Source organism: Phascolarctos cinereus, unplaced genomic scaffold (genome assembly GCF_003287225.1).
Source record: "Phascolarctos cinereus isolate Bilbo 61053 unplaced genomic scaffold, phaCin_HiC Scaffold_9;HRSCAF=440, whole genome shotgun sequence".
Taxonomy (NCBI): Eukaryota; Metazoa; Chordata; class Mammalia; order Diprotodontia; family Phascolarctidae; genus Phascolarctos; species Phascolarctos cinereus.
Genome location: NW_027556402.1, coordinates 244009761 through 244029029, shown reverse-complemented (window position 1 = coordinate 244029029; position 19269 = coordinate 244009761). Strand labels below are relative to the sequence as shown.

The following is a 19269-nucleotide window of genomic DNA, read 5'->3' as shown; positions in this document are numbered from 1 at the left end:
TCAGAGGTCTTACTATAACTTTTATCTTAATAGTAATTGCCTATATAATACCTGCGACAAGTAGTTATAGGCCATGCCGTTGCAGTGCTCCTCCGTTTTCTTTTTATTAGAGTGACATCAGTGATAGATTCCTAATTCATTTCATTTCTCTGTAGAACAAGCGTTCCTTGGGTAAACTCAGTGGATAGAAGTTGTATAAGGAACAGGAGAGAGAGGTCTTAAGGAAGAAGGAAGATGCCTTTCAAAAACAATGCTAGTGTCTATAGGAAAGCCTTTGTCTACAAACCTGATTTTCTTTTAGGAAGGAGAAGCTCAAAAGGGACAGCCAGGCATTAGATGACTTTAAAGTTTTCCATGATGTGATTTTATAAAAGATTTGAGTTTTCTAGTTCTTATGGTCTTCAGCCAGGTCTAAATGAAGAGCACTTGGTCATAAATATATTCCTAGCCAGGACATCCAGTGCCCCAAAATTAGAGGTGAAAGGCCAACAACTTTCATTTTCTTGGAATGGTAGACATAGGCAGCTGAAGTGTAGTGTGGGAAGAGTTCAGGAACGGGAGTACCAGATTGTTCTTAGAGTATTGCAAAAGTAAGTACCTAGCCTACACCTTGCCTAAAATTCAATGTCCTTGGTGGCTAACGAATGTTAAAAGAGAACTGCTTTCTACATAGAAGAGCAAAGGCTCACATTGAGCTATTGTGAATGTCACTAAGAGGGTGAAAATGTTAGGGGATTCCAGTTATATTCCTAGAGGAAATCATTGCCAAAAGGTATATTATTGAAATAAGGGGAAAAAAAACTTATTATGGAGAAAATCAGGAACAAGGGTTTGTAAGGACATATATTTTAAAAATTATTTTCTCTCTTGCTTTGTGTGGAAATTGAAGGTGAGCTTTTAATTTACTTTTTCTTTGGTATAGTTGAAATATTATATTTCTCTCTCTGAAACTAAGGTTACACTATTGTTTCCTTTTGCACCTTTCAGCAGTTGACTGGTTTGATGGCTACTCTGCTTAGGCTTGCCACCTTTTGGGCTTTGTTGTTTTGTGAGGACTTTGTTTGGGATTGTTCCAGGTGGGAGGTGCTTTGAATGTGCTTCAGAACCAGGTCTGGGACAGAGGCTAATGCCTCACATGTGAAAAATAAAGTCATACTTTTGGCTGTTCTAGGGGCATACTACCTGTATTTGGGATTTCCCGTGCAGCTTATCAGCCCTGAAGCCAGACATTGAACATGGCTAGGTGTTCCAGTGATAGTGGCAGGGGTGGACCTTCTGCCTCAATACTCCATGACTACAGAAGGAGCATCTTACCTTGGAGGTGAAATACTTGGGTCTGAATCCCAAGTTCTGCTTATTAGTTATTACTTGTGCCACTTTCTTCAAATCACTTAACTTCTCTGGGCCTCAGTTTCTTTCTCTGTAAAACAAAAGAGCTGGATTAAATGATTTCTGAAGACTCTTTTAGCCCTGCCTCTTTTGGGCATTATAATATGAGAAATCTTTTAGGAATTCTAATATAGCAGTTATTCATCCTAGTAACTAGAGGAAATGTTTCAGAAGGTCTCTTCCTCTGGAGTTGTATCAGTATTGATAGAGTTATTATGGAATGGGAGATGAACATTTTTTCCCTGGGTGGTTAACTAATAATTAAGATTCCAAAGTTTCTTCAGTTCCTGGTAATTTTTTGCCCCCTCTCCATTGTCACTTCCAAACTCAGAATCTTTCTTGTCATGTTTTTTGTTCTTGTTTGAGCATTGTACTGTAGTCACATATTATCATCTGTGATTTAGGAGGGTTAATTTTCATTTCCTTCTTCCAGGCATTTTATATTTTTTTACTTAGTTTATCATGAAGTTAGTATTAGTCATGGAGGGTAAGGTTGTGAGAAAGTATTTGTGTTAAGTAGGATAGGCAGTGTGTGAGCTTGTAGACAGTAGGTGTAGACAGAGTCCACCATCCCTTTCAGAGAGCTTGCTTCTGGACTGCCAACATTGAGGTCCGCAGGCCTGAGCGATAGAGACAGTTGAACAAGCATGAAGTCCCTTACTGCTGTTATGTTGGCCAAAAGCAGTAAGTGTACATTCTAAGGTGGTGAGGAAAGGCTGGTTGGAGGTGAAGGCAGATTGGGGAGGGCCAAGGGCAATTTGTCATCCCTCTTCCACTTAGTCCCAGTCACGTGATCTGTAACCTGACCTGCTTTAGCAGAGCAGTCATTTTCTCTGACTTGCTCTGTGAGAGAAAATGTTGATATTCTCAGTTGTCCCAACTTTCAGGGATGGGAAGATTCTTAGCTGCGACAGTTATTGGATATTCTAATCTAAACTTTTCTCTCTCCTAATAGTATACTCCTTTTTGCCTGGTGTAGTGGATAGAGAGCTGGCTGGAGAGTGAGTCTGGACTGCATCTCAGGACCTTAGGACTTGAGCAGGTTGCTTAACCTCAGTTTCCTTATTTGTAAAATGGAAATGAGGATAGTACCTACTTCCCAGAGTTGTTGTAAAGGTCTAATGAGATAATGTGTGTAGAAGGTAATCTATCAGCTCCTATAGATTGAATGAACATTTCCGTGTAGATCATTCTCCAATATACATATCCTGCCTTAACCTCTCTGCTGACTTCCTGTCTTGTATCTCCAATTGCCCAGTGGACTTCTGGAATGAACATCTTAAGCTCAACATATTCTTCCCCTCTTCTGAACTTCCCTATTACTGATAGGCACTACCATTCTTCCAAATGTCCAGGTTCATGTGGTGTCCTCAAGTCCTTGTTTTCTCTTACCTCCCCATCCAGTGTGCTATCAATGCCTGTTGATTTTATCTTTGTATACACCCCCCCTTGTCTCATGTGATAGTACCACTGCTCTGGTTCAGGCCCTTATCACCCTGTGCCCAGGCTATTGCAGCAGGCTCCTGCCTTACGTCTCTTCTCACTCCAGTCCTTCCTCCACTCAGCTATCAGATCTGTCTTCCTAAAGGATAGGTCTGACCATGACTTCCCTTTATTCAGTAAACTCTGATAGCTCCTTGTTGCCTCCAGGATCAAGGATAAAAATATCCCTGGCCTTTAAAGCCTTCATAACGTGGCTCCTTCCTGCCTGTCCAGTCTTTTTTACATCTTAATCACCTCCCACCCCCTGCTCAGTGATCCATTGACACTGGTCTCCTTGCTGTTTCTGTCACAAGACGCTGTCTCCCATCTCTATGCGTTTTCACTGGCTATGTCCCATGGTGGGAATTCTCTGCCTCCTGGCTTCCCTGGCTTCCTTCAAGTTTCAGCTGAAATCCTCCTTCTGTAAGAAGTCTTTCCCAGTCCTCCTTAATCTTAGTGCCTTCTCTTGGAATTTATCTCCCACTTTATCTTGTATTTACCAATTGTTTGTACAAGGTTGTTTGTGTGTCTCCTCCCCCCAACAGGGGCTCCCCTTGAGAACAAGGACAGTTTTTGCTTTTCTTTGTATCCCCAGCAGTGCTTGGCACATAGTAGGTGCTTGATAAATGTTTGTTGACTTGATATCTCCCCAGGGGAGACAAACACATACCGAGATAGGTACACGCAAAGCATATATACAAGAGAGTCAAGGCAGCCCTGGAGACAGAGTACATGAGGAGACGCTTCACACAGAAGATGCAGCTTGAGTTGATTTCTGAAGGCAAGTCGGGATTTTCAGAGGCAGAGACCAGAAAGGAATGCATTCTAGGCATGAGGGGCAGCCGGGAGATGTCAGAGAGGTGGGAGACAGAGTGATTTGTGAGGAGAAATAAAGGGGCCGATCTGGTTGGACCCTCAGAGGGGGAGAAGAGGAATAAGGGAATAAGACTGGAAAGGAGCTTTGAATACCAAACAGAACTTCTGTGTGATCTTAGAAGTGATAAAAAGTCACAGAATTTTATTGAGTAGGGGAGTGACATGGTAAGACCTGTGTTTTAGGAAAGTCCCTTTGCCAGCTGTGTGGAGGGTGATGGATTGTAATGGGGAAAGACTTGAGGCAGGCTTATCCAAGAAGAGGCTGTTATTAAGAGGCTATTGGGGCCTGAGCTAGGGTGGGGCTGTTTGAGTAGAGAGGAGAGCACATAGGCAAATCATGTTGTAGAGATAAAAATGGCAAGATTTGGAAGGTGATTAAAGAGAGGGGTTTGAGAGAGCAAGAGAAGGATGATAATGTTGAGTCTATGCACATGGGCGATTGGAAGGACAGTAGTGCGTTTGACAGAAAGAGTCAGAGATGCTGGCGGGGACATCCCTGTTGAGATGTCCAATAAATAGTTGATGATTCTAGACTGGAGATCAGGAGAGAGGCCAGAGCTGACTCTAGAGGTCTGGGAATCATCTGCATAGAAGAAGGTATTAAAGTAGTGGGAGGTGATGAGGTCACTGAGAGAGTATATAGAGAAAAAAGAAGGGGACCCATGACAGGCCTACCCAGTTACAGATGATATTCTAGTAAAATAGACAGACCAGGTTGGGACCAGGAGACAGCAGTGTCATAAAAACCAAAAGAGTTAATATTGAGGATGAGAGGATGGGATTTGATGTTGAAGGGAGATGAAGATTTTCCCCAGGGTGCTCATTCTTCAATTGTGGCATCAATGGTTCAACTAAAAAAAAAAAAGGTTGGAGTATTAACCCACCATGATTCAGGAAGTTCAAATTAGGCTGCTGCCATCCCATCTCCATGCCTTCTTTCAGATGGATAGAAGGATGGCGTCTTTTGTGTCTGTTGCCGTAAATGTGGTGACATTTTGCTAGCTAAGAGAATCAGAACTTAAGGATTTTCAGTGTTTTGACTGAGGCATTGAAGGAATAAATGGATGAATGAACATTTATTAAGTAATAATTGTGTGCCAAACACTAGACTAAACTCAGAGGATATAACTAGGAAAGCAAGATGGCTCCTGCTATCCAGGAGCTCACCTTCTGTGAGGGGACACGGAGCGTAAAGGAGGTTTTAGCTTTTGAGTCATGTGGAAAAGCCCTGTGGTTCTTAGGGTGCATTGGTACAACAGGTGATAATGTTTCTTTGGTGTTGTTTACCTTGATAAAACCCATTACCAAGCGTCATCGATTGGAAGTTTTCAGTACCTACTTTTTTCTTCTATTAAAAGGCCATTTTAAGGTGGAACATACAGATCCTCTCCTAGTGAAGAAGCTTCCCTGGGGTATCTGTGGCCTCCAGAATAATGGGCCTTCTCTGGCATTTCAAGCCCTTCCTGATTGGATGCCAGCCTATCTTTCTAGGCTGATTATGCATTGTGCACTCTCTGCTCAACCACAGTGGCCTCCTTGCTGTTATGTCTACACAGGGTTTCCTCTCTTGTCACCAGGCCTTTTCCTGGGCAGACCCTCATGCCCTTTCCCTTCAAGGCTCAGCTCAAGTGTCCACTCCAATATAAGGCCTTTCTTCATTGCTCCATTTTTAGCACTGCTCTCACTCTGTAATTACTTTGTATTATTTTGTTGTACTTTGTATGGACTGCCTATGTGTGGACATGTTGTTTCCCTCAGCGCTCCCTTGCTGAAGTACTATGGAGGCTCCTTGTGGGCAGACTGCTTTGGTTTGGTTTTCTCTCCCAGGGCCTAGCAGAGTATCAGGTGCAGAATAGGTACATAAATTCCTGTTTAATGGAACTGGATCTGTGTCAGGGAATAAGCCAGGATATGTAAGAGGATATAACTAGGAGTCATGGTTGAAAGTGAGAGAGAAATTTCAGGCTGAACATAATTCTGTTGCCTAGTGTGTGCTTAATAACACTTTGATCTTGTATGGAGCTTTCTGCTGAAGTCAGAGTTCTATAATTATAAAACTCCTAGCATTGTCTCTTCATCAGTGGAATGAAGTGGTGCAGTGTTCAAATGCATTATCCTAAGTCACTGTGTTGAGGCATTTTTGGTGTGAGGCAATTGAAGATCTGTTAAGTCTTAACTCAGTAAGTTTCATAAACAGTCAGTTTGGTTAACATGTATATTTTAGTTCTAGAGCTGGATAGGAATGCTTCTTCCTACTTGGCACATGGAAATTTGACAACATCTTTTCCCAGAGACAAGAACAGCCCCTTTCATGTCTTCACTCTTGAATAACTCCATGAAGAGATGTTATTGAAAGGGGGGGATAAGTGGGAGTTAAAAGTATCTAAAAAAACTTAAAGAAACTCTTTCTCTTCTCCTCTCCCTCTCCCTCCCCCCATCTCCTGGGGTCCTAATAACCTTTAAGGTCAAAATAAAATGATTGATTTTCAAGGGGCAGAAGAAACTTGGAAAGCTACAAAATTGGAAAGAGATCAGGAGACAAGCATGACTGGTGGATTATAAAGGAATTTGTAATGGGTTTTGGTAGCCAGACAGGCCTGTCTTTTTGGCCTTGGGAGGTGTCATTGGGTAGAATGGGGTGCAGATAACCCCTCTTGTTGATGTTGAGACAGGATACAAATGGGATCCTTCAGCAGAAGGAAGGTGACAGTAGTGGGAAGAAATGATGGGAGGGAGGGAGAGAAGGCAGGGTATTAGCATAAGAGCCAAAGTTGCCATACCATCTGCAGTGAAGCCACAGCTGTTGCCTCCATGGACAGAAGATGGGGAAAGGATAGATTCAGAAATTAAGATAATATAAAAAATAATGACATCAAGATAAATTAAAGAAACAAATCCAACACATGACAGAGTGAACAAGTTCTTTAAAAAGAAGAAACAATTATGAAACCCCCTTTCCCTCCCCCCCCCAAAATGAGGTGGCATCTTAGCTGGCACAACATGTGGGTTGTCTCAGTAATTGTCTTCAGTCTCAATTGATGTTGAATTCATCTATATCTCATTCCTTTACTCTCTGTTTATTGCCTTTTTTCATTCTATCTTGTTTTTAGATATTGAATTATCTTTCAAATGGTCTTCATAGATTTGTCTTGATAGCCATCTCATACTCAAGTAAAATTTTGGGTACTGTTTTTACCCTTTTGTCTTTGGCCATTTGTATTAATGGGTTTTGGATTCATTTTTCATCTTAATTTTTTAAAATTGCCTTTCTATAATCCCATTGTTTGCTGCAGTCAGATAAGATGCTTATTTAACTTTTTCTAGCTTTGCCTTCCATATAACACAGTATTTGCTATAGGAGTTTGAAGGTGTAGTGCATTTTGACTTACTGTCATTTTATTTTTCATTTATGTCCTGCTCTTGATATGTGGGATCTAATTAGGCACTTTGGGACAAAGATTGAGAGTGAAAATTGAGAGTATACATATAATCCCACTTTGGATTTGGGATGATGATTTGACTGAGAAGCTGTAAGCACTTTATGGGCATTATCTTTATTGCATCTTCCAGCATCCTTGTTTTATTTGTATCTTAGTGATGGGGAAGCTGAATGGTTTTGACTTCCAACAGGGTTCATGGCAAGCCTGTGATGGAAGTGGGAATAGAGGGCACCTAATTGTGTTCTCTGTTTAGGTTAACTCATTTAGAGTGATGCTGCATTAACTGGAAATGGGCCTTCCTCTATTTTCTAAACACTTTAATCACTGGGAAGGGAGATTGCACAGGTGGTGGGGAGCAGATGTTCTCTTTCCACTGAGGAGAAGACAAGAGGGAATGTCTTTAATTGCAGCAGAAGATATGTAGATTACTTCCTGACTACAGAGGTTGTGAGATACTGGAATGGATGGAGCTTGTGAAATGCTTTCTTCAGAGGTTTGGGAAAAGGTTAAACAACTGCGGATAGACCGATGTGGCCTTGTGTAGAAGTGTGGCTAGCTAAATGACTTATGTGAAGGGGCTAGATGATCTCTAGAAGTTCCTTTCCACTCTGATTTCCGTTCTTGCTTAATTTACCAGTGGTATGTATGTTAGTGAACATATTTCCACTTTTTCAAATGACAAGACTGAATCTGAGAGTATAGATGAGTTGGCCAAAATCATCAATTAAAATACAAGATAAGAGGCCTTGAGACTCCTTGGCTCCTACTCTTTTGTTGAAAGCATAGGGAAATACTCCCAGCCTTGGGTGAGTATTTTCTTGGTTCTAAATATAGCACTGTTGTGAGCCTTCCTAAACCATGGGGACTAAGACTGTTTCCTGCAGTGAATGCTACCATAGATTGTATGAGTTGAAAGCCATTAGCTGGGTTTATTTTGGAACTGAGTATCTTTGAGTTTATAAAAATGGGTTCAGTTGTTTTGGGTTTCATTTGCATGTATATAAATGGAAACCAATTGTCAATAACAGATTAAGGTAATGGATTCTTAATGACCATGCTTAGTCCAGTCTGAGACTGCTTGAGGGAAGGGATACTTAGATGTTTTGGGGTTTGGAGGCTGGAGAAACTGAAGGTTAAAAGATGGGCTAATAAAGCATGGCTGAACACCAAATCCAGCTGGTGTAGTACATGGAAATAAAACACTCCTGAATGGGTGCCAGCTTAAATTATCAGTTCAGCAAATGCCAAAGTTAAAGTTCTTAAAACAACATTAATTCATCTGCTTCATGTTTCTTCATTTTTTAATAAAGATCGTGAATTCATTGGTGTGAGTAGTTCCATCACAAAGGCAGATTGCAGTCCTACTATATTATCTTAGTAGATGGGCTTCATGATTTGCTGTGGTTAAAAAAGTAATTATCTCGTAGTCAGCCTTCTGTGGTGTTTGTCTTAAGACATCCTAGAAAAAATTTGTCTTAGTATTGACACATAGTTCTAGTACAAAGTAGGTCATTGAGAAATGGATCCAGGGAGATCTCTTTATATTGGTATTTTTAACAAATGTCTCATAGGTTTAACTTACTTTAGTGGTAGGAGAAGTGAGAGTATTTCTTTGGTTAATCTGGAAGTAAGAATATCATCATATCAACAGATATTTGAGTTTGCTTTAAGAGGAATGATACTGGATGGGCTTGTAGAGTTTGGAGAGGTCAAATCTCTGTCCTCCTTTTCAGTGAACAAGTATTTATTGCCTGCCTATTGTATATAAGGCACTGTGCTAGACACTGGAGATACAAGGGAATTGCCTTGAAGTAGGCTTCTTCTACCCTCGTAAGTAACTGTGGGGAAAAATAGCCCTTGTGAGCTGCAGGATGGTGAGACTAATTTTTAGAAATGTCAGCTAGAAAACTGTGTCAGAGCTCGAAATGACATGGAAATATTTCTGCACATGCAGCAAAATGCTCTTCTCACTTATTACCTTTTTTTTTTAGTGTAATATATGGTGATGAATCCCCCCCTCAAAAAAAAAAAAGATGACATGGTTCCTTTCTTAGCAAAACGAGGTAATCTTTCCATTTGGAGTGGATATCGATAAGCTGAAGTTGTTTAAGCTACTTTACTTATGTAGTCCTAGGGACAATTAACCTAGGGACTAATGAGAAAAAGTATGCTCATTAATGAGAAAAAGTATGCTCATTGAATTTAAAGAAAATATACTATGGCATGGCTAAAAGAGCCCAAGGTTAGGAATCAGATGTGGGTACTAGTCCTAGCTTTGCCATTCATTAGCTGTGTGCCCTTGGGCAAGTTATGCTCCCTAAGTATTAAAGTAAAATGACATATAAATCCTTTTCATCTCTATAATTCTTTGTATGAAAAGAGAAACATGACATTGCTCAGATTCTGGAATTTTTTGGTGTTGTAGGGGAAGAGGATAATCATTTATTGTATCTACTATGTGCCAGGCATTGTGCTAAGCACTTTACAATATTATTTCATTTGATCCTCACAACAGTGGGAGATAGGTGCTATTATTATCCTTATTTCGAGGAGACAGTTGAGGAGACTGAAGTATAACAGAAGTTAATGGTCAGAGGGCTAGTTAAGTGTCTGAGTTGGGATTTGAACTCCCCTCTTCCTGTCTTCAGGCTCCTATATGAACTATGTAGCAATCACATTGTTACAAAGGCCTTCCAAAGATCACATAGTTAATATTCCTGTTCTAGTCTAGGTTGGAATCTAAATAGACTTGAATGGATAAGTCTGATAAAGAATCATTGACCACCTATTGTACATCAAATGCCCTGTCCACTGAAAAAAGTGACTGTGCATCTTTTGAACTAAGACCATGAAGGGACAACTGTGACTTAGAGCAGAGGTGTCAGGCACTTCCTAGTGTAGCCTGAACCAGCTTAAGTGTAGTGGAGATATTATTTAACAAAATGGAGATAATATTTAACAAGATAAAAATACAAGAAAACATGTTACATTTTAAAGCAAAGCCAGTCACAGGAATCCTGGCTTATGGGTGAGTGACACCATTGTCTTAGAGAATATTTGCAGTTGCAGTGAAAATAAAACAGCTGGGAGCAAGCTGGTATGAGAGATTGACACTGGGAGTGAGGGGTGGGCACATAGAAGTGATAAGCATTTATTAAGCAGTATATTGTATCAGGTAATGTGCTAGGCATTGGGCATGCAAACACAAATGTGAAACAGTCCTTGCCCTGAGAAGCTTACATACTAACAAAGGAGACAATGTGTACATGTATAAATAGATATGAAATTGTTGCAAAATTAGTACCATGTAACAGCATGGCCAGGGACCCAGGAAAGTCTTTATGTAAAATGTACAACTGAATCTTCAAGGTCACCAGGGCTTCTAAGAGCCACAGAAGAGGAGGAAGAGCATGTTTAGGTATGGGGGGAAGCTAGTGCAGAGGTACGGATGAAAGAACATATCTGTACCTTTGTGTAAAGGGATTGTAGAGTACAAGGGAGGGAATAATATGTGAGAAAACTACAAGGAGTGGAAGGGACCAAGGTGTAAAAAGCTTTAAAAGCTAAACAGAAATTTGTATCTGATCCTAGAGGCAGTAGGGAGCCAGAGCTTATCCAGGAGGGAGGTGACAGAATCAGACATATAGTGGGTGCTTTAGGAAAGTCAGTTTGGCAGCCCTGAGTTGAGGAGGATGGATTGGAGTTGGGAGAGGCTTGAGACAGAATAACCAGAAGCCTATTGACTAAAAGTACTTGAGGCCCAAGGTGGTGAGGGCCTCAGTATCAGAGTAGTGACTATGAATGGTGAGAAAGGGACATATTTGAAAGACGTTGTGGAGGCAGAAACAAGAATTGGCAAGTGATTGCATATGTGGGGTGAGTTCAAGGGAGGAGCTGAGGATGACACTGAGGTTTCACGCCTAAGTAACAGGAAGGATGATAGTGCCCTCAACAATAATAGGGAAGTTGAGAAGAGGGGGGTAGATTTGGTGGGGAAAGATAAGCAGTTCTCTTTTGGACTTGTTAAATTTAAGATGCTTCTGGGGCAGGGATGGGGAACGTGGGCCCTTGAGGCCACCACCTGGCCCTCTAGGTCCTTGGGTGCAGTCTTTTGACTGAATCCAAACTTCGCAGAACAAATCCCCTTAATAAAAAGGTTTGTTCTGTAAAACTTGGACTCAGTCAAAAGGCCACACTTGAGGATCAAGAGGGCCACATGTGGCCTCAAGGCTGCAGGTTTCTCACCCCTTTGAGTCTGGGGTATCCAGTTTGAAATATCTAATAGTTTTTGATGTGGGACTGGAGGTCAGAAAGAGACAAGATCTTGGTATATAAATCTGGGATTCTTCCTATGGAGATGACACTATTGGCCATGGGAGCTAATGAGGTCACCAAGTGAGATTGTAGAGAGAGAAGAGGGCTGAGGACAGAGCCTTTGGGGCACCTACAGCTAGGGAGTGTAACATAGATGAAGATACTGATAAGGAGACTGGGGAGTGGCCCCACAAATAACAGGAGAAATAGGAGATAGCAGTGTGGCAAAACTCAAGTGAGGAGAAAGTAGCCAGTAGGAGAGGGCAGTCAGAGAAGTACAGAAGGACAAAGATTGGAAAGAGGCTATTAGATTTGGCAGTTTCAGTTGAGTGATGAAGTCAGAAGCCAGATTGCAGAGGGTTTTGAAATGAGTCTGAAGAGAGGAAGTGGAAGAATGGAATGTTCTTCAGCTGAATGTCTTTCAAGGAGTTTGGATGAGAAAAGGAAGAAAGATGATAGCTATAAGACATGGTAGAAAAAGAGTTGTGGGGTGTGTGTGTGTGTGTGTGTAGGGTGGGGAGCCATGGATTTGTTTGTGGTCAGCAGAGAAAGAACCAGTAAAAGATGGAAGATAAGCGAGAGGTGATTCTTGAGGGGGAAATCTGCTGGAAAAGAAAAGGAGGGATAGGGGATCGAGTGTACGTGAAGGGTGGTAAGCAATGACAAAGGCCTTCTCTTCATCAGAGACTAGAGTAAAGAAGGATGCGGTGGTGGACGCAGTGGTGGACCATGTCAAGGGATTGTGAGATAAGGAGGGAAGAGGAAACTGAGTTTTCTTGGTCAAGTAGGAGGTGAGGTCCTCAGCTGAGAGGTGCCCATGGGAGGCTTAAGGAGAGATGAGCAGGTTTTAAACAGCTGTCATGAGTGGGACAGAGCATAAATTGAAGAGAAGATTTTATTGAACTTTGGGGGGGAGATGAGATGCCATCCATTTTTAGTGGCTCCCGTCAGTACAATTGTATGACTTCTTCCATCCCAGGTCAGGAAGCTTGTGAGCAGGAGGCATACAAGTGGAGGAATTGGATGGTGGGACTAGCTTAGAATTCGGATTTACAAGGCGCGGTAGTTGATATGACAAAGCAGGGAGGAATTCAAGGGTAGAGGATATTGCAGTGTGACCTTGCTTACCAAGAGGTGAAGATTGGAAAGGGAAGAGGGTGGAGCTGGTGCAGAGGTGATAACCTGGGAGAATGTTGTGGGGTGGATGAATTGAAGAGATGGTGAGAACAAAGGATAGGGTTAAGGAGGAGTTAGGCTCAGGGAGAGATGGAGTGATAGGAGTTGGTGATAGGATAAAGGAATTGTGTGGTTCTTGATCTTTTCTCTGACATCCTTTCCTTCTAGTACCTTCCCTCAGGTGATCATTTCTACTTTATCCTGTCTGTGTGGCTTGTTTATACATAACTGTTTTAAGTTGTCTCCCTCTTTAAATTGGGAGCTCTTTAAGATTAGGGACTATCTTTGGCCTTTCCCCTTAGCACATGGCTGGCACAGAACAGGCACTCGATAATTGTTTATTGACTGACTGGCAGAGCATTGATTTATATAAGTGGAGCCCTGGTGGTTGATGACAAGATCAAGGATATGAGCCTTCTTGTGGGGAATGGAGGTGGAGTGGAGGAGCTGTTTGAAGCGCCTGGGAGATGGGGCATCAGTGTTGAAATCCCCTACCAAAAGGGTTGAAATTGGGATGGAGAGGGAGATTGTGAGTCACACACTGAATCCATGAAAAGAAGGAAAAATAACCTGGGATATTCAAAGGCCAGAGTCACCAGCTGTACTTTGAAGTTAATAATAACTGGCATTTCTGTAGTACTTTGTAGTTTGCAATGAGCTTTGTGTCCATTAACTCATTTTGTCCTCCCAAACAACCTTGCCACATAAGTGCTATTGTTACTCTCATTTTACATGTGAGAAAACTGAGGCAGACAGAGGTTAAGTGAAGTGCGCTTATCACCACTTCACAGATAAAGAAGCCAAGATTGAGAACAGTGAGGTACCTGCCCAGTGGCACACAGAGAACAAGTGTTGGAACCTGGATGGCGGCTTTATCCATACTCCAGCTAGTCCCCTTTTGTCGCTGTTGTTGTTCAGTCATTTTCTAGTTGTGTCCAACTCTTTGGGACCCCATTTTTGGGTTTTCTTGGCAAAGATACTGCAGTGGTTTGCTATTCCCTTCTTTGGCTCATTTTACAGATGAGGAACTGAGGCAAACAGGGTTAAATGATTTTACCAGGGTCACATAGCTAGTAAAGGTCTGAGGCCACATTTGAACTCATGAAGATGAGTCTTTCTGATTCCAAATCCAGTGCTCTATCCCCTGGGCACCTACCTGCCTAGTTCTCTTTTGGTCATTCCCAAATTCCCCCCTAGCTTTTCTTTCTTTTTAAAATAAGTGAATTTTTATTGATAGCTTTTGTTTTTATCATTAGCTTTTCACTACCTTTCTGACTGTGGACCTGAAATTTTTTTAATGAGATTGCTTTTGACAGTAAAGCTCTGTTTTTCATTTGTGTATCGTCATCATCATCATCATCAATAATGATAGTAATAATAATTATGCTGGTTTATATAAGGAAGGGATGTATTCATTTTTGTTCTAAAGTATTTGAAAAGACATCTATTTCCTGGTTAACTATTATGGCATGAGTTAATTGTAGATAGAAATTCTTTCCTGTATTTTCCTGATGAAAAGAAATATTATTTAATGCTTGCTTATTTGAAAGCCTTTGTGACAGCTTATGGTTGCATGAATGGGGGCTGCAGCCTTGGATGTATTTTTAGGGCAGCAGTAAGGAGCAGAAATTGGGTAGTAACCAGTGTTCTTCTCTCTCTTAACTCCCCAGAATTTTGGGGAACAATGTTTGAAAACTTTACCGCTCCCCTTAGCTATCCCAGATCAGAATTGGCAAACGTTGCTAGGTCTGACAGGAAACACATACACACACACACACACACACACACACACACACACACACACACACACAGAGTCAGAAAATAACATACTGCATCTGCTCTCTTTTGTGGGATTTCTTCCATTTTGTTTCCCCTTTAAGAAGTTCAGACCCTGCCAGTCCTAACTCCAATAGTTTGAAGCCACCTCAGTCACCATGATTTCTTGTGTTGGCGTCCATATAACAATATCTCAATTCCTTTAACCCCTGTCATCTGATAATCTTGTTTCAATTTTACACGTAGTAACTAAATGTCATAATTATTATAGACGGATAGATTGAAGCACAGGCATCCTGGACTTGCCTGTCTTCCTCTATGTGATCTTGCTTGGTGATCTCCCTTGAGGTCAGTCGTCGTTTCTTTTTACATAATTCCATGATATGTGTGTGTGTGTGTGTGTGTGTGTGTGTGTGTGTGTGTGTGTGTGTGTGTGTGTGTATACACACAGAACTAGTCTCTGTCCTGGGTGCCACTCCTACATCATCGGCTGCCTTTTGGACATGTCAAACTGAATGTCCCGTAGGCACTGCAAGCTGAGCGTGTCCAGAACAGAACTCCTGTTCTTTGCCCCCAAATCCTCCCCTTTTCCCAACCGTCCAGTTACTGTTGAGGACATCATTCTTCTAGTCACCCAGGATCACAACCTAAGTGTCGTCTTTGACTCCTTATTCTCACTCAACTCACACATCCAATCTGTTTTCAAATCTTGCTTTTCTGCCTTCGCAACAGTTCTCCTAATTCGTCTCCTTCTCTTCATTAACACAGCTAATACTAATCACCGACTGAAACAGTGATGTGTTTGAATTCTTTTCCAAGTTTTGGCTATTATATAATTATTTAGAAGTAATAAATAAAATTTACCATATTATTATAATGTAAAGACAAGTATAGGAAGCAGCTAGGTGGCTCAGTGGATAGAGTACTGGGCCTGGGATCAGGAAGGCCTGAGTTAAAATATGGCCTCAGACACTAGCTCTGTGGCCCTGGGCAAGTCACTTACCCTCACTTTGCCTTAATCCACTGGAGAAATGGCAAACCACTCCAGTGTCTTTGCCAGGACAACTCCATGAACAATATGGTCCATGGGGTCATGAAGAGTCAGACGTGACTGAACAGCGAAAGGACAGGTATGCATGCTTGCCATATATAATGTTCATAATTATAGATTGACGGTCTTGGTCTTAATATATTCACATTGTTCCTGCATCTTTCCTCCTAAACCTCCTAGATCTTAAAGAAAGGTAGTTGAATTGTGACTTAAAATGCCTGTGCTTTTAGGTCCGATTCCCTTATTCTGTTGGGTTGGAATATATGCAACTGGCAAGGTGGTGAAAGGTAGATAGCCGGGCCTTTTTTCTAAGAGTTCTCCATTTAAAAAATGACTTCTCCCTTTACTAAAGTCTTGAGTTTTCTCTTCCTCATTCCAGTTAGCCAAGAGGAACCTCACTTGGGCTGACTTTGAGAGTTGGTGGACTGTGTGTATAGTATCTGGAGAGAGCTGTTAAATCCCAGGCTGGCAAATCAGAAGCACTTGATCCTATCTGAAGGAAAAGCCTGAATTGTAAACTAGAACTCATCTTGTGTGCTTTTTTGAATTGCTTTGCTTTCCTTGTTTGTCAGTTGAATGATCTATCCCATCTGTCCTGGGGTTGTGAGGATTTCTCTGTTAATGTTCGAAAATCTGGTTAAATCATTGTTCCTGGCACCAAGGGCTTTTCCAGTCAGGGGCAATTTTCGGGAATGCCTTGTGGAGAAAAGGTAGAATCCATTCTTTTCTCAGCCCGTGGAAGAGATCATATACAGAGAAAGCGAAAGAGGTGGGTGCTTCCTAGGCTGAACTGGATTGTTGCTAGCTGAGAGGTGTGTTGTGGACAAAGCCTCTGCTCTTTTGTGTCTCAGGCAGTGGTTTCGGTTCCCATTTCTAGGGCAAAGCAATTTCGTCCCTCCATAGAGATTGTCATCAAAAGTTGTGTTTGATCAAAAGTTCTTCTTTGTCCATTAGCAAAACTTTTTAGGGCCGTATTTGAGCATTTAAGACTGTCCTTTGATTTTTTGTGAGCTGCCCAGCAAACTGGAGCCCCTGTTTGTTCTTTATTCAGAAGATTGCTTTTCTCTTGGGTTTCCTGGGGACTTTGTGTTCCTTAGAACACCCTTCTCCATAGGACACTCCAGAGACAGGCCTTCATTCATTTTCCTTTCATTGCTAATGGTTGTTATCCTAACTTATGTTGCTTGCTTTTTGCTTCCAGTTTTGATCATATTTTTGTGTTGTGTAGAAAAAGCATGTCTGGGGTATTTGACTGCATTAGTGTAACTTGCTTTAAGAAGACCTAGTAAGTCAGATTTGCAGCTAACAAAATGATACGTTTTGTTCTTTTCTGTAATAACTGTAATTAACATTTATGTAGCTTTATGTCTTCAAAGCATTTTTGGTCATTAGTCAGCCCATACACCATCCTGTACAGAGGACTGCCTGACACCCATTCTGTAGATGAGCATTGTGAGATAAAGAGAAAGGTTAGGACGGTGACTTGGTTCAGAACCAGTTTCCAGGGGGTGAGGTGGGGGTGGAGGGTGTCTTGACACTTTGTTGTCTGTGGGGGCTAAGTGCAGTCTAATTTTGTCTAGAGGTGTTTTATTTTTCTGAGCATTAATATTTTTGAAATCTGCAAATAGTGTTGCAGATTTCTATGTTATAATTGTTCCTAGGCTTTTTGTGCTCTGTAACAGCATCTGAGGGGCATAAATTTGGAGCTGAAAGGGACCTTAGAGGCTATCTAGACCAACTGCCTTATTTGACAGATGAGGAAAATGGAAGCCCAGAGGCTTGGGAGTTGCCCAAGGCCTTATGGGTAGCAGGTGGCCGAACCAGAGTGGAACTCAGACCTCCTTCCATTGTCCCATTGCCTACTGGGTGTCAGACTCTAGTTGTGCTGGAGTCCTGGGCATTGGCAAAGCCTTATTGTGCTGTGGAGTTAGTTGGGTCTTGACTTGGCTTCTATGTAGAAGAGTAATCATCATGCCTTGAATTCTATCACCTTCTTCTTTTGAGGACTTTACAGATGATCCTTATTTATCATTCTGATGGAGGAAGGGAAGGGTTATTAATCACTTTTAGTTTGTATGTGGAAGAAAACTTGAAATTTGAAGAGAATCTTACTTGTCTAAGATTATATAACAATTTGGTTGTGAAGCCAGAAATCAAAGACATATCTTTAGACTTTAATCAGACCTATGAAGCTTATTGAATGGCACTTAGCTATGGGTTTGATAGAATGGAAAACAAATTTAGGGTATGCACTACTTGTTTATCATAGAATTAGGAAGAATATTACGAAGTTTAAAAGCTCCCAAACTTTAGTTGTTTTTTATGTAAATAGCATTTTCTTTTTTCCAATTACATGTAAAGACAGTTTTCAGCATTCATTTTTTATAAGATTTTGAGTTCCAGTTTTTTTTTTCTCCTTCCCTCCCTCCCCAAAATGTCAAGCAGTATGATATTGGCTATACATGTATAATTGTGTTAAACATATTTCCATATTAGTCATGTTGTGAAAGAAGAAACAGAACAAAAGGGAAAAAAAACCATGAAAATAAAACAAAGAAAGTGAAAATAATATGCTTAGACCTGCATTCAGACTCTGGCAATTCTTTCTCTGGATGTGGATAGCATTTTCCATTAGAATCTTCTGGAATTATCTTAGATCATTGTATTGCTGAGAAGAGCTCAGTCAGTCCTAGTTGAGCATCACACAGTGTTGTTGTTACTGGGTACAATGTTCTCTTGGTTCTGCACACTTCACTCAGCATCAGTTCATATAAGTCTTTTCAGCAAACTTTAGAGTTATTGAGATGCCCTCTGAGGTCCCTTCCAATTTGGAAATTCTTTGTCTTATGTTCTAGTTTCTGTTGTGACTGTCCATTGCCTCTGTGCTATTTGTTCTCACCTAAATGTGAGAAAGACCTTTGCTGCCATATCTGGGTCCCGTCCTTTGTGAGTTTTCCCAGGAGCGGTGATGTATTGTGATCCAGCTACATTCTCTTACCTAGGCCCTCCTATGACTAATGGTGGCATGTTTTTAATAATGATGATGATGATTTTGTGTGGCATTTATATGTGCCAGCTACTGTACTAAGTGCTTTACAATTATTATCTCATTTGATCCTCGCAGCAGTCCTTGGAGGTAGGTGCTGTTAAGTGATTCGCTCAGGGTCTGAGGCCACAGTTGAACTCAGCTCTTCCTGACTCCAGGCCTGATGATGGCATGCTGCCTTTTTGATTGAAAGGTGATTTTACACTGCATTTCAGTGTAACACAGGATGTTCTCCGTATCAAAGTAACTAGTCCATGTAAGTATCCAACTTGTGATTTCAAGGATATTAAGCATTTTGTCCACAAGCTATGAATCTGGTAGCCACTTACTCAGTGTTTAGTGGATTGAATTACTCACTGGCTTTAGCTTTTAGCTGAACACTGGACAGAGCCTCATCTTTGTGATCTGGAGTTGTTTGAGTGAGAGATTTGGAATTCCCCAGTGACCTCACTGAGTGTTGGGCATATTCAGAGAGGACCTTATGATAAGCAAATTGATTTTGAAGTTGTTTCAATTACCTGAAAAAAAAATAGTCAACACTATTTTGAGCAGAGTAAATGGTCATTAGATGTGTGAGAGATTTGGCCTTTTTTTGGTTCCCTGTTGTTACCTGTCTGGTGGAAAGGCTTCCTCTGGGCTGTCTATACTGAGGAATTATATGTTCTTCTAATGAGGGAGGAGGTTGAGTTATTTATTCATTAAGTATCCTGGATTTGAGG

At 41.2% G+C, this 19269-nt stretch overlaps 1 protein-coding gene across 7 annotated transcripts in view; it reads left to right on the top strand.

Moving 5' to 3' along the window:
• AMBRA1 (autophagy and beclin 1 regulator 1) overlaps positions 1-19269 on the top strand; it is a 190571-nt gene that overhangs the window by 1234 nt on the left and 170068 nt on the right. The gene's annotated exons all lie outside the window — the stretch shown is intronic.